Below are 16,004 nucleotides of genomic sequence, written 5' to 3'. Positions count from 1 at the left end.
GTAGGGGCTCAAAGACCCCAAGCATTATCTTTGGCTACAAGGACAAAACATGTGGCAAGAGTCTTTTTCCTGATCTGTCTAGGTGACTTGTCACAACTGGGCCTGAACTGAATCATGCTGTGAACCTCTGCTGGAGTGGGTGCTGCATTCTAAGTGCTGTCCCTAAGTTCCTGTTAGCCTCAGAAGTGACCAAGAGGAGATGCTCCTGAAAGTATGCAAAGTTGTGACTGAGAATATTTTTGGACCTCCAAAATGTTTAGAGTTTCTGCAGACCTCTTTGAAGCATTGCTCGATATTTAGAAAGTCTTTCACAGATATAACTACAGGTTTTTCCAACTAGAGGATATTTGAGATTGTTAAAAAAGACAAAAGGCTTGTCTCACAGTGTGGCAGATAGGTTGCTCAATCAAAACATAAATTATGTACTGTTCATGTTATAAGAAGTTCATTAAATCCAAATGCAATTGTAATAGGCCAAACAAGGCATTGATCATGTTTGTAGTGTCAAACCTATCTGCCAAACCTTAAATCAGGCACTAAGCCCAGAGGCAGAAATCAGGACGGAACAAAGGAGCTATAATAATCCCCAAACATGTCATGAGTCCGGTTGCTACTACTTTTAAATCTTTCCAAAAACAAAGCTTTTTCCACTGTAACCAAAGGCGTCAGCAGGAGTTATTCCAGCAGCTCCCAGCATTAAGAGGACATCTGCGTATACAGATTGCAACAGTGCCCAGCTCAAGGGTTTCAAATGCCATTTCAGAGACTACATTATAAGGTTGAAAAATGTAACTGGGATTAATCTGCTTGGTGTATCTGACCCTCATTCTATCATGGCTGGACGAAAATCACATCTTGAAGCCAGCATATGTTGCCAATACTTATCATTTGCACTTCAAGATATTTCCAATATTTTTGACATGTATTTTTAGGTATTATCAAATCTGGTTTGGCTAATTAGATTATGTCCATTCCAATTCATCCAATGCGTTGAATTATTTTAGACAATTTTATTGTTTTGACTTTATTACTGTTTGGTATTGCACCATTGTATTCACAGTTCTTGTAAGTTGAGACTGTCTTCTCTATATCATATTTATCAGGGGTTGAGGCTCAAAATTATTTAGCCACTTTAGCGTTCACCCTGACAAGTTAGAGTTAATATTATTTTCATAGATTAACAGCCTACTCAAAATAATAACTCACTTGATTGGGATCAACCAAATGTACTGCGTCTAATATTTTGACACAAATTGTTGTCTTTTCAGTTTCTGGTTGACAGAATGAAATCCAAAAATATGATTTTATGATAGTTCTCAAGAGATGATGTATACAACCCATCACAATTCAAAGACCATATAGAGAAAATAAGGTTCCACAAAAATACAAAAATTCACTCAATTTGGAAAAATATCCAATTTCATAGACTAGGTAAAAAAACATTAGACTTACTTCTGCTGCCTAGAGGAGCAATAAGAAAGAGATGTAAACATTTAGACATAGATTATCATCATGAAAATAAACAAATAAGTCAAACTTTAGAAAATGCAGAATTATTCATGTAATTTATATGTTAACAAAAAATATTGAAATACCACTCTCATTTAGAAATCTCTTAGGAGTCACTCAAAAGTTCAATATGTACAATTTCAGACACTGAATTAAAAGGTAAACTTACTGGTGTTGTCTGAAAGAGAGAAGAAAGTGATGTTAAATATTAGATATATCATTTACAATCATTAGAACTTAAAAAAATTAAACTCAAAATGTGTGAAAACAACAGAAATGCTACATTACATGATAGCAAGATGTATCAAAATTACAATTCTCATTTAGGAGCAACCAAACTATACTTTACAATTAAATTGATTCAGACACAATTGGGCTTGATAGGAACAAGTGCACATCTATCTGAATATGAGTGTAGCAAGTGCTATTTAAACTTCACTATAGATAATAAAGTACATTTTTTTGGAGTCTTTTATGCTTGTCCATCCACTAATTTTCACAACTATATAGCAGATAAATAATGTTTTGTATTAGGTGTGTTCATTTTCTTCTCTGTTACTTTGACATATTAATGTAATACTGATGTAAAATACCAATGCAGTATGTGGTAAACAAAATGAAATATGACATATTTATTGTAATGCATAAGAGCTATAGTTTTTTAAAAAGCCTGGAATGTAGGGGCTCAAAGACCCCAAGCATTATCTTTGGCTACAAGGACAAACCATGTGGCAAGAGTCTTTTTCCTGATCTGTCTAGGTGACTTGTCACAACTGGGCCTGAACTGAATCATGCAGTGAACCTCTGCTGGAGTGGGTGCTGCATTCTAAGTGCTGTCCCTCAGTTCCTGTTAGCCTCAGAAGTGACCAAGAGGAGATGCTCCTGAAAGTATGCAAAGTTGTGACTGAGAATATTTTTGGACCTCCAAAATGTTTAGAGTTTCTGCAGACCTCTTTGAAGCATTGCTCGATATTTAGAAAGTCTTTCACAGATATAACTACAGGTTTTTCCAACTAGAGGATATTTGAGATTGTTGAAAAAGACAAAAGGCTTGTCTCACAGTGTGGCAGATAGGTTGCTCAATCAAAACATAAATTATGTACTGTTCATGTTATAAGAAGTGCATTAAATCCAAATGCAATTGTAATAGGCCAAACAAGGCATTGATCATGTTTGTAGTGTCAAACCTATCTGCCAAACCTTAAATCAGGCACTAAGCCCAGAGGCAGAAATCAGGACGGAACAAAGGAGCTATAATAATCCCCAAACATGTCATGAGTCCGGTTGCTACTACTTTAAAATTTCTCCAAAAAAAAAGCTATTTCCACTGTAACCAAAGGCGTCAGCAGGAGTTATTCCAGCAGCTCCCAGCATTAAGAGGACATCTGCGTATATAGATTGCAACAGTGCCCAGCTCAAGGGTTTCAAATGCCATTTCAGAGACTAAATTATAAGGTTGAAAAATGGAACTGGGATTAATCTGCTTGGTGTATCTGACCCTCATTCCATCATGGCTGGACGAAAATCACATCTTGAAGCCAGCATATTTTGCCAATACTTATCATTTGCACTTCAAGACATTTCCAATATTTTTGACATGCATTTTTAGGTATTATCAAATCTGGTTTGGCTAATTAGATTATGTCCATTCCAATTCACCCAATGCGTTGAATTACTTTAGACAATTTTATTTATTTGACTTTATTACTGTTTGGTTTTGCACCATTGTATTCACAGTTCTTGTAAGTTGAGACTGTCTTCTCTGTATCATATTTATCAGGGGTTTAGGCTCAAAATTATTTAGCCACTTTAGCGTTCACCCTGACAAGTTAGAGTTAATATTATTTTCATAGATTAACAGCCTACTCAAAATAATAACTCACTTGATTGGGAACAACCAAATGTACTGCGTCTAATATTTTGACAGAAAATTTTGTCTTTTCAGTTTCTGGTTGACAGAATGAAATCCAAAAATATGATTTTATGATAGTTCTCAAGAGATGATGCATACAACCCATCACAATTCAAAGACCATATAGAGAAAATAAGGTTCCACAAAAATACAACAATTCACTCAATTAGGAAAAATGTCCAATTTCTTAGACTAGGTGAAAAAACATTAGACTTACTTCTGCTGCCTAGAGGAGCAATAAGAAAGAGATGTAAACATTTAGACATAGATTATCATCATGAAAATAAACAAATAAGTCAAACTTTAGAAAATGCAGAATTATTCATGTAATTTATATGTTAACAAAAAATATTGAAATACCACTCTCATTTAGAAATCTCTTAGGAGTCACTCAAAAGTTCAATATGTACAATTTCAGACACTGAATTAAAAGGTAAACTTACTGGTGTTGTCTGAAAGAGAGAAGAAAGTGATGTTAAATATTAGATATATAATTTACAATCATTAGAACTTAAAACAATTAAACTCAAAATGTGTTAAAACAACAGAACTGCTACTTTACATGATAGCAAGATATATCAAAATTACAATTCTCATATAGGAGCAACCAAACTATACTTTACAATTGAATTGATTCAGACACAATTGGGCTTGATAGGAACAAGTGCACATCTATCTGAATATGAGTGTAGCAAGTGCTATTTAAACTTCACTATAGATAATAAAGTACATTTGTTTGGAGTCTTTTATGCTTGTCCATCCACTAATTTTCACAACTATAGAGCAGATAAATAATGTTTTGTATTAGGTGTGTTCATTTTCTTCTCTGTTACTTTGACATATTAATGTAATACTGATGTAAAATACCAATGAAGTATGTGGTAAACAAAATGAAATATGACATATTTACTGTAATGCATAAGAGCTATAGTTTTTTAAAAAGCCTGGAATGTAGGGGCTCAAAGACCCCAAGCATTATCTTTGGCTACAAGGACAAAACATGTGGCAAGAGTCTTTTTCCTGATCTGTCTAGGTGACTTGTCACAACTGGGCCTGAACTGAATCATGCTGTGAACCTCTGCTGGAGTGGGTGCTGCATTCTAAGTGCTGTCCCTAAGTTCCTGTTAGCCTCAGAAGTGACCAAGAGGAGATGCTCCTGAAAGTATGCAAAGTTGTGACTGAGAATATTTTTGGACCTCCAAAATGTTTAGAGTTTCTGCAGACCTCTTTGAAGCATTGCTCGATATTTAGAAAGTCTTTCCCAGATATAACTACAGGTTTTTCCAACTAGAGGATATTTGAGATTGTTGAAAAAGACAAAAGGCTTGTCTCACAGTGTGGCAGATAGGTTGCTCAATCAAAACATAAATTATGTACTGTTCATGTTATAAGAAGTGCATTAAATCCAAATGCAATTGTAATAGGCCAAACAAGGCATTGATCATGTTTGTAGTGTCAAACCTATCTGCCAAACCTTAAATCAGGCACTAAGCTAAGAGGCAGAAATCAGGACGGAACAAAGGAGCTATAATAATCCCCAAACATGTCATGAGTCCGGTTGCTACTACTTTAAAATTTCTCCAAAAACAAAGCTATTTCCACTGTAACCAAAGGCGTCAGCAGGAGTTATTTCAGCAGCTCTCAGCATTAAGAGGACATCTGCGTATATAGATTGCAACAGTGCCCAGCTCAAGGGTTTCAAATGCCATTTCAGAGACTAAATTATAAGGTTGAAAAATGGAACTGGGATTAATCTGCTTGGTGTATCTGACCCTCATTCCATCATGGCTGGACGAAAATCACATCTTGAAGCCAGCATATTTTGCCAATACTTATCATTTGCACTTCAAGACATTTCCAATATTCTTGACATGCATTTTTAGGTATTATGAAATCTGGTTTGGCTAATTAGATTATGTCCATTCCAATTCACCCAATGCGTTGAATTATTTTAGACAATTTTATTGTTTTGACTTTATTACTGTTTGGTTTTGCACCATTGTATTCACAGTTCTTGTAAGTTGAGACTGTCTTCTCTGTATCATATTTATCAGGGGTTTAGGCTCAAAATTATTTAGCCACTTTAGCGTTCACCCTGACAAGTTAGAGTTAATATTATTTTCATAGATTAACAGCCTACTCAAAATAATAACTCACGTGATTGGGATCAACCAAATGTACTGCGTCGAATATTTTGACAGAAATTTTTGTCTTTTCAGTTTCTGGTTGACAGGATGAAATCCAAAAATATGATTTTATGATAGTTCTCAAGAGATGATGTATACAACCCATCACAATTCAAAGACCATATAGAGAAAATAAGGTTCCACAAAAATACAAAAATTCACTCAATTAGGAAAAATGTCCAATTTCTTAGACTAGGTAAAAAAACATTAGACTTACTTCTGCTGCCTAGAGGAGCAATAAGAAAGAGATGTAAACATTTAGACATAGATTATCATCATGAAAATAAACAAATAAGTCAAACTTTAGAAAATGCAGAATTATTCATGTAATTTATATGTTAACAAAAAATATTGCAATACCACTCTCATTTAGAAATCTCTTAGGAGTCACTCAAAAGTTCAATATGTACAATTTCAGACACTGAATTAAAAGGTAAACTTACTGGTGTTGTCTGAAAGAGAGAAGAAAGTGATGGTAAATATTAGATATATAATTTACAATCATTAGAACTTAAAAAAATTAAACTCAAAATGTGTGAAAACAACAGAACTGCTACTTTACATGATAGCAAGATATATCAAAATTACAATTCTCATTTAGGAGCAACCAAACTATACTTTACAATTGAATTGATTCAGACACAATTGGGCTTGATAGGAACAAGTGCACATCTATCTGAATATGAGTGTAGCAAGTGCTATTTAAACTTCACTATAGATAATAAAGTACATTTGTTTGGAGTCTTTTATGCTTGTCCATCCACTAATTTTCACAACTATATAGCAGATAAATAATGTTTTGTATTAGGTGTGTTCATTTTCTTCTCTGTTACTTTGCAATATTAATGTAATACTGATGTAAAATATCAATGAAGTATTTGGCAAACAAAATGAAATATGACATATTTATTGTAATGCATCAGAGCTATAGTTTTTTTAAAAAGCCTGGAATGTAGGGGCTCAAAGACCCCAAGCATTATCTTTGGCTACAAGGACAAAACATGTGGCAAGAGTCTTTTTCCTGATCTGTCTAGGTGACTTGTCACAACTGGGCCTGAACTGAATCATGCTGTGAACCTCTGCTGGAGTGGGTGCTGCATTCTAAGTGCTGTCCCTCAGTTCCTGTTAGCCTCAGAAGTGACCAAGAGGAGATGCTCCTGAAAGTATGCAAAGTTGTGACTGACAATATTTTTGGACCTCCAAAATGTTTAGAGTTTCTGCAGACCTCTTTGAAGCATTGCTCGATATTTAGAAAGTCTTTCCCAGATATAACTACAGGTTTTTCCAACTAGAGGATATTTGAGATTGTTGAAAAAGACAAAAGGCTTGTCTCACAGTGTGGCAGATAGGTTGCTCAATCAAAACATAAATTATGTACTGTTCATGTTATAAGAAGTGCATTAAATCCAAATGCAATTGTAATAGGCCAAACAAGGCATTGATCATGTTTGTAGTGTCAAACCTATCTGCCAAACCTTAAATCAGGCACTAAGCCAAGAGGCAGAAATCAGGACGGAACAAAGGAGCTATAATAATCCCCCAACATGTCATGAGTCCGGTTGCTACTACTTTAAAATTTCTCCAAAAACAAAGCTATTTCCACTGTAACCAAAGGCGTCAGCAGGAGTTATTCCAGCAGCTCTCAGCATTAAGAGGACATCTGTGTATATAGATTGCAACAGTGCCCAGCTCAAGGGTTTCAAATGCCATTTCAGAGACTAAATTATAAGGTTGAAAAATGGAACTGGGATTAATCTGCTTGGTGTATCTGACCCTCATTCCATCATGGCGGGACGAAAATCACATCTTGAAGCCAGCATATTTTGCCAATACTTATCATTTGCACTTCAAGACATTTCCAATATTCTTGACATGCATTTTTAGGTATTATGAAATCTGGTTTGGCTAATTAGATTATGTCCATTCCAATTCACCCAATGCGTTGAATTATTTTAGACAATTTTATTGTTTTGACTTTATTACTGTTTGGTTTTGCACCATTGTATTCACAGTTCTTGTAAGTTGAGACTGTCTTCTCTGTATCATATTTATCAGGGGTTTAGGCTCAAAATTATTTAGCCACTTTAGCGTTCACCCTGACAAGTTAGAGTTAATATTATTTTCATAGATTAACAGCCTACTCAAAATAATAACTCACTTGATTGGGATCAACCAAATGTACTGCGTCTAATATTTTGACAGCAATTTTTGTCTTTTCAGTTTCTGGTTGACAGAATGAAATCCAAAAATATGATTTTATGATAGTTCTCAAGAGATGATGTATACAACCCATCACAATTCAAAGACCATATAGAGAAAATAAGGTTCCACAAAAATACAACAATTCACTCAATTAGGAAAAATGTCCAATTTCTTAGACTAGGTGAAAAAACATTAGACTTACTTCTGCTGCCTAGAGGAGCAATAAGAAAGAGATGTAAACATTTAGACATAGATTATCATCATGAAAATAAACAAATAAGTCAAACTTTAGAAAATGCAGAATTATTCATGTAATTTATATGTTAACAAAAAATATTGAAATACCACTCTCATTTAGAAATCTCTTAGGAGTCACTCAAAAGTTCAATATGTACAATTTCAGACACTGAATTAAAAGGTAAACTTACTGGTGTTGTCTGAAAGAGAGAAGAAAGTGATGTTAAATATTAGATATATAATTTACAATCATTAGAACTTAAAAAAATTAAACTCAAAATGTGTGAAAACAACAGAACTGCTACTTTACATGATAGCAAGATATATCAAAATTACAATTCTCATTTAGGAGCAACCAAACTATACTTTACAATTGAATTGATTCAGACACAATTGGGCTTGATAGGAACAAGTGCACATCTATCTGAATATGAGTGTAGCAAGTGCTATTTAAACTTCACTATAGATAATAAAGTACATTTGTTTGGAGTCTTTAATGCTTGTCCATCCACTAATTTTCACAACTATATAGCAGATAAATAATGTTTTGTATTAGGTGTGTTCATTTTCTTCTCTGTTACTTTGACATATTAATGTAATACTGATGTAAAATAACAATGAAGTATGTGGTAAACAAAATGAAATATGACATATTTATTGTAATGCATAAGAGCTATAGTTTTTTAAAAAGCCTGGAATGTAGGGGCTCAAAGACCCCAAGCATTATCTTTGGCTACAAGGACAAACCATGTGGCAAGAGTCTTTTTCCTGATCTGTCTAGGTGACTTGTCACAACTGGGCCTGAACTGAATCATGCTGTGAACCTATGCTGGAGTGGGTGCTGCATTCTAAGTGCTGCCCCTAAGTTCCTGTTAGCCTCAGAAGTGACCAAGAGGAGATGCTCCTGAAAGTATGCAAAGTTGTGACTGAGAATATTTTTGGACCTCCAAAATGTTTAGAGTTCCTGCAGACCTCTTTGAAGCATTGCTCGATATTTAGAAAGTCTTTCACAGATATAACTACAGGTTTTTCCAACTAGAGGATATTTGAGATTGTTGAAAAAGACAAAAGGCTTGTCTCACAGTGTGGCAGATAGGTTGCTCAATCAAAACATAAATTATGTACTGTTCATGTTATAAGAAGTGCATTAAATCCAAATGCAATTGTAATAGGCCAAACAAGGCATTGATCATGTTTGTAGTGTCAAACCTATCTGCCAAACCTTAAATCAGGCACTAAGCCCAGAGGCAGAAATCAGGACGGAACAAAGGAGCTATAATAATCCCCAAACATGTCATGAGTCCGGTTGCTACTACTTTAAAATTTCTCCAAAAACAAAGCTATTTCCACTGTAACCAAAGGCTTCAGCAGGAGTTATTCCAGCAGCTCTCAGCATTAAGAGGACATCTGCGTATAAAGATTGCAACAGTGCCCAGCTCAAGGGTTTCAAATGCCATTTCAGAGACTAAATTATAAGGTTGAAAAATGGAACTGGGATTAATATGCTTGGTGTATCTGACCCTCATTCCATCATGGATGGACGAAAATCAAATCTTGAAGCCAGCATATTTTGCCAATACTTATCATTTGCTCTTCAAGACATTTCCAATATTTTTGACATGCATTTTTAGGTATTATCAAATCTGGTTTGGCTAATTAGATTATGTCCATTCCAATTCACCCAATGCGTTGAATTATTTTAGACAATTTTATTGTTTTGACTTTATTACTGTTTGGTATTGCACCATTGTATTCACAGTTCTTGTAAGTTGAGACTGTCTTCTCTGTATCATATTTATCAGGGGTTTAGGCTCAAAATTATTTAGCCACTTTAGCGTTCACCCTGACAAGTTAGAGTTAATATTATTTTCATAGATTAACAGCCTACTCAAAATAATAACTCACTTGATTGGGATCAATCAAATGTACTGCGTCTAATATTTTAACAGAAATTTTTGTCTTTTCAGTTTCTGGTTGACAGAATGAAATCCAAAAATGTGATTTTATGATAGTTCTCAAGAGATGATGTATACAACCCATCACAATTCAAAGACCAGATAGAGAAAATAAGGTTCCACAAAAATACGAAAATTCACTCAATTAGGAAAAATGTCCAATTTCATAGACTAGGTAAAAAAACATTAGACTTACTTCTGCTTCCTAGACGAGCAATACGAAAGAGATGTAAACATTTAGACATAGATTATCATCATGAAAATAAACAAATAAGTCAAACTTTAGAAAATGCAGAATTATTCATGTAATTTATATGTTAACAAAAAATATTGAAATACCACTCTCATTTAGAAATCTCTTAGGAGCCACTCAAAAGTTCAATATGTACAATTTCAGACACTGAATTAAAAGGTAAACTTACTGGTGTTGTCTGAAAGAGAGAAGAAAGTGATGTTAAATATTAGATATATCATTTACAATCATTAGAACTTAAAAAAATTAAACTCAAAATGTGTGAAAACAACAGAAATGCTACTTTACATGATAGCAAGATATATCAAAATTACAATTCCAAATTTAGGAGCAACCAAACTGTACTTTACAATTGAATTGATTCAGACACAATTGGGCTTGATAGGTACAAGTGCACATCTATCTGAATATGAGTGTAGCAAGTGCTATTTAAACTTCACTATAGATAATAAAGTACATTTGTTTGGAGTCTTTTATGCTTGTCCATCCACTAATTTACACAACTATATAGCAGATAAATAATGTTTTATATTAGGTGTGATCATTTTCTTCTCTGTTACTGAGAAATATTAATGTAATACTGATGTAAAATACCAATGAAGTATGTGGTAAACAAAATGAAATATGACATATTTATTGTAATGCATCAGAGCTATAGTTTTTTAAAAAGCCTGGAATGTAGGGGCTCAAAGACCCCAAGCATTATCTTTGGCTACAAGGACAAAACATGTTGCAAGAGTCTTTTTCCTGATCTGTCTAGGTGACTTGTCTCAACTGGGCCTGAACTGAATCATGCTGTGAACCTCTGCTGGAGTGGGTGCTACATTCTAAGTGCTGTCCCTAAGTACCTGTTAGCCTCAGAAGTGACCAAGAGGAGATGCTCCTGAAAGTATGCAAAGTTGTGACTGAGAATATTTTTGGTCCTCCAAAATGTTTAGAGTTTCTGCAGACCTCTTTGAAGCATTGCTCGATATTTAGAAAGTCTTTCACAGATATAACTACAGGTTTTTCCAACTAGAGGATATTTGAGATTGTTGAAAAAGACAAAAGGCTTGTCTCACAGTGTGGCAGATATGTTGCTCAATCAAAACATAAATGATGTACTGTTCATGTTATAAGAAGTGCATTAAATCCAAATGCAATTGTAATAGGCCAAACAAGGCATTGATCATGTTTGTAGTGTCAAACCTATCTGCCAAACCTTAAATCATGCACTAAGCCCAGAGGCAGAAATCAGGACGGAACAAAGGAGCTATAATAATCCCCAAACATTTCATGAGTCTGGTTGCTACTACTTTTAAATTTCTCCAAAAACAAAGCTTTTTCCACTGTAACCAAAGGCGTCAGCAGGAGTTATTCCAGCAGTTCCCAGCATTAAGAGGACATCTGCGTATAAAGATTGCAACAATGCCCAGCTCAAGGGTTTCAAATGCCATTTCAGAGACTAAATTATAAGGTTGAAAAATGTAACTGGGATTAATCTGCTTGGTGTATCTGACCCTCATTCCATCATGGCTTGACGAAAATCACATCTTGAAGCCAGCATATTTTGCCAATACTTATCATTTGCACTTCAAGACATTTCCAATATTTTTGACATGCATTTTTAGGTATTATCAAATCTGGTTTGGCTAATTAGATTATGTCCATTCCAATTCACCCAATGCGTTGAATTATTTTAGACAATTTTATTGTTTTGACTTTATTACTGTTTGGTATTGCACCATTGTATTCACAGTTCTTGTACGTTGAGACTGTCTTCTCTGTATCATATTTCTCAGGGGTTTAGGCTCAAAATTATTTAGCCACTTTAGCGTTCACCCTGACAAGTTAGAGTTAATATTATTTTCATAGATTAACAGCCTACTCAAAATAATAACTCACTTGATTGGGATCAACCAAATGTACTGCGTCTAATATTTTGACACAAATTTTTGTCTTTTCAGTTTCTGGTTGACAGAATGAAATCCAAAAATATGATTTTATGATAGTTCTCAAGAGATGATGTATACAACCCATCACAATTCAAAGACCATAAAGAGAAAATAAGGTTCCACAAAAATACAAAAATTCACTCAATTAGGAAAAATGTCCAATTTCATAGACTAGGTAAAAAAACATTAGACTTACTTCTGCTGCCTAGAGGAGCAATAAGAAAGAGATGTAAACATTTTGACATAGATTATCATCATGAAAATAAACAAATAAGTCAAACTTTAGAAAATGCAGAATTATTCATGTAATTTATATGTTAACACAAATATTGAAATATCACTCTCATTTAGAAATCTCTTAGGAGTCACTGAAAAGTTCAATATGTACAATTTCAGACACTGAATTAAAAGGTAAACTTACTGGTGTTGTCTGAAAGAGAGAAGAAAGTGATGTTAAATATTAGATATATAATTTACAATCATTAGAACTTAAACAAATTAAACTTAAAATGTGTCAAAACAACAGAACTGCTACTTTACATGATAGCAAGATATATCAAAATTACAATTCTCATTTAGGAGCAACCAAACTATACTTTACAATTGAATTGATTCAGACACAATTGGGCTTGATAGGAACAAGTGCACATCTATCTGAATATGAGTGTAGCAAGTGCTATTTAAACTTCACTATAGATAATAAAGTACATTTGTTTGGAGCCTTTTATGTTTGTCCATCCACTAATTTTCACAACTATATAGCAGATAAATAATGTTTTGTATTAGGTGTGTTCATTTTCTTCTCTGTTACTTTGAAATATTAATGTAATTCTGAAGTAAAATACCAATGAAGTATGTGGTAAACAAAATGAAATATGACATATTTATTGTAATGCATCAGAGCTATAGTTTTTTAAAAAGCCTGGAATGTAGGGGCTCAAAGACCCCAAGCATTATCTTTGGCTACAAGGACAAAACATGTTGCAAGAGTCTTTTTCCTGATCTGTCTAGGTGGCTTGTCACAACTGGGCCTGAACTGAATCATGCTGTGAACCTCTGCTGGAGTGGGTGCTGCATTCTAAGTGCTGTCCCTAAGTTCCTGTTAGCCTCAGAAGTGACCAAGAGGAGATGCTCCTGAAAGTATGCAAAGTTGTGACTGAGAATATTTTTGGTCCTCCAAAATGTTAAGAGTTTCTGCAGACCTCTTTGAAGCATTGCTCGATATTTAGAAAGTCTTTCACAGATATAACTACAGGTTTTTCCAACTAGAGGATATTTGAGATTGTTGAAAAAGACAAAAGGCTTGTCTCACAGTGTGGCAGATATGTTGCTCAATCAAAACATAAATTATGTACTGTTCATGTTATAAGAAGTGCATTAAATCCAAATGCAATTGTAATAGGCCAAACAAGGCATTGATCATGTTTGTAGTGTCAAACCTATCTGCCAAACCTTAAATCATGCACTAAGCCCAGAGGCAGAAATCAGGACGGAACAAAGGAGCTATAATAATCCCCAAACATTTCATGAGTCTGGTTGCTACTACTTTTAAATTTCTCCAAAAACAAAGCTTTTTCCACTGTAACCAAAGGCGTCAGCAGGAGTTATTCCAGCAGTTCCCAGCATTAAGAGGACATCTGCGTATAAAGATTGCAACAATACCCAGCTCAAGGGTTTCAAATGCCATTTCAGAGACTAAATTATAAGGTTGAAAAATGTAACTGGGATTAATCTGCTTGGTGTATCTGACCCTCATTCCATCATGGCTTGACGAAAATCACATCTTGAAGCCAGCATATTTTGCCAATACTAACATTTGCACTTCAAGACATTTCCAATATTTTTGACATGCATTTTTAGGTATTATCAAATCTGGTTTGGCTAATTAGATTATGTCCATTCCAATTCACCCAATGCGTTGAATTATTTTAGACAATTTTATTGTTTTGACTTTATTACTGTTTGGTATTGCACCATTGTATTCACAGTTCTTGTACGTTGAGACTGTCTTCTCTGTATCATATTTCTCAGGGGTTTAGGCTCAAAATTATTTAGCCACTTTAGCGTTCACCCTGACAAGTTAGAGTTAATATTTTTTTCATAGATTAACAGCCTACTCAAAATAATAACTCACTTGATTGGGATCAACCAAATGTACTGCGTCTAATATTTTGACACAAATTTTTGTCTTTTCAGTTTCTGGTTGACAGAATGAAATCCAAAAATATGATTTTATGATAGTTCTCAAGAGATGATGTATACAACCCATCACAATTCAAAGACCATAAAGAGAAAATAAGGTTCCACAAAAACACAAAAATTCACTCAATTAGGAAAAATGTCCAATTTCATAGACTAGGTAAAAAAACATTAGACTTACTTCTGCTGCCTAGAGGAGCAATAAGAAAGAGATGTAAACATTTTGACATAGATTATCATCATGAAAATAAACAAATAAGTCAAACTTTAGAAAATGCAGAATTATTCATGTAATTTATATGTTAACACAAATATTGAAATATCACTCTCATTTAGAAATCTCTTAGGAGTCACTGAAAAGTTCAATATGTACAATTTCAGACACTGAATTAAAAGGTAAACTTACTGGTGTTGTCTGAAAGAGAGAAGAAAGTGATGTTAAATATTAGATATATCATTTACAATCATTAGAACTTAAAAAAATTAAACTCAAAATGTGTGAAAACAACAGAAATGCTACTTTACATGATAGCAAGATATATCAAAATTACAATTCTCATTTAGGAGCAACCAAACTATACTTTACAATTGAATTGATTCAGACACAATTGGGCTTGATAGGAACAAGTGCACATCTATCTGAATATGAGTGTAGCAAGTGCTATTTAAACTTCACTATAGATAATAAAGTACATTTGTTTGGAGCCTTTTATGTTTGTCCATCCACTAATTTTCACAACTATATAGCAGATAAATAATGTTTTGTATTAGGTGTGTTCATTTTCTTCTCTGTTACTTTGAAATATTAATGTAATTCTGAAGTAAAATACCAATGAAGTATGTGGTAAACAAAATGAAATATGACATATTTATTGTAATGCATCAGAGCTATAGTTTTTTAAAAAGCCTGGAATGTAGGGGCTCAAAGACCCCAAGCATTATCTTTGGCTACAAGGACAAAACATGTTGCAAGAGTCTTTTTCCTGATCTGTCTAGGTGGCTTGTCACAACTGGGCCTGAACTGAATCATGCTGTGAACCTCTGCTGGAGTGGGTGCTGCATTCTAAGTGCTGTCCCTAAGTTCCTGTTAGCCTCAGAAGTGACCAAGAGGAGATGCTCCTGAAAGTATGCAAAGTTGTGACTGAGAATATTTTTGGTCCTCCAAAATGTTTAGAGTTTCTGCAGACCTCTTTGAAGCATTGCTCGATATTTAGAAAGTCTTTCACAGATATAACTACAGGTTTTTCCAACTAGAGGATATTTGAGATTGTTGAAAAAGACAAAAGGCTTGTCTCACAGTGTGGCAGATATGTTGCTCAATCAAAACATAAATTATGTACTGTTCATGTTATAAGAAGTGCATTAAATCCAAATGCAATTGTAATAGGCCAAACAAGGCATTGATCATGTTTGTAGTGTCAAACCTATCTGCCAAACCTTAAATCATGCACTAAGCCCAGAGGCAGAAATCAGGACGGAACAAAGGAGCTATAATAATCCCCAAACATTTCATGAGTCTGGTTGCTACTACTTTTAAATTTCTCCAAAAACAAAGCTTTTTCCACTGTAACCAAAGGCGTCAGCAGGAGTTATTCCAGCAGTTCCCAGCATTAAGAG

Source organism: Triturus cristatus, chromosome 7 (assembly GCF_964204655.1).
Source record: "Triturus cristatus chromosome 7, aTriCri1.1, whole genome shotgun sequence".
NCBI lineage: Eukaryota > Metazoa > Chordata > Amphibia > Caudata > Salamandridae > Triturus > Triturus cristatus.
The sequence above is the reverse complement of the archived record's forward strand: the minus strand, read 5'-3'. Positions refer to the sequence as shown.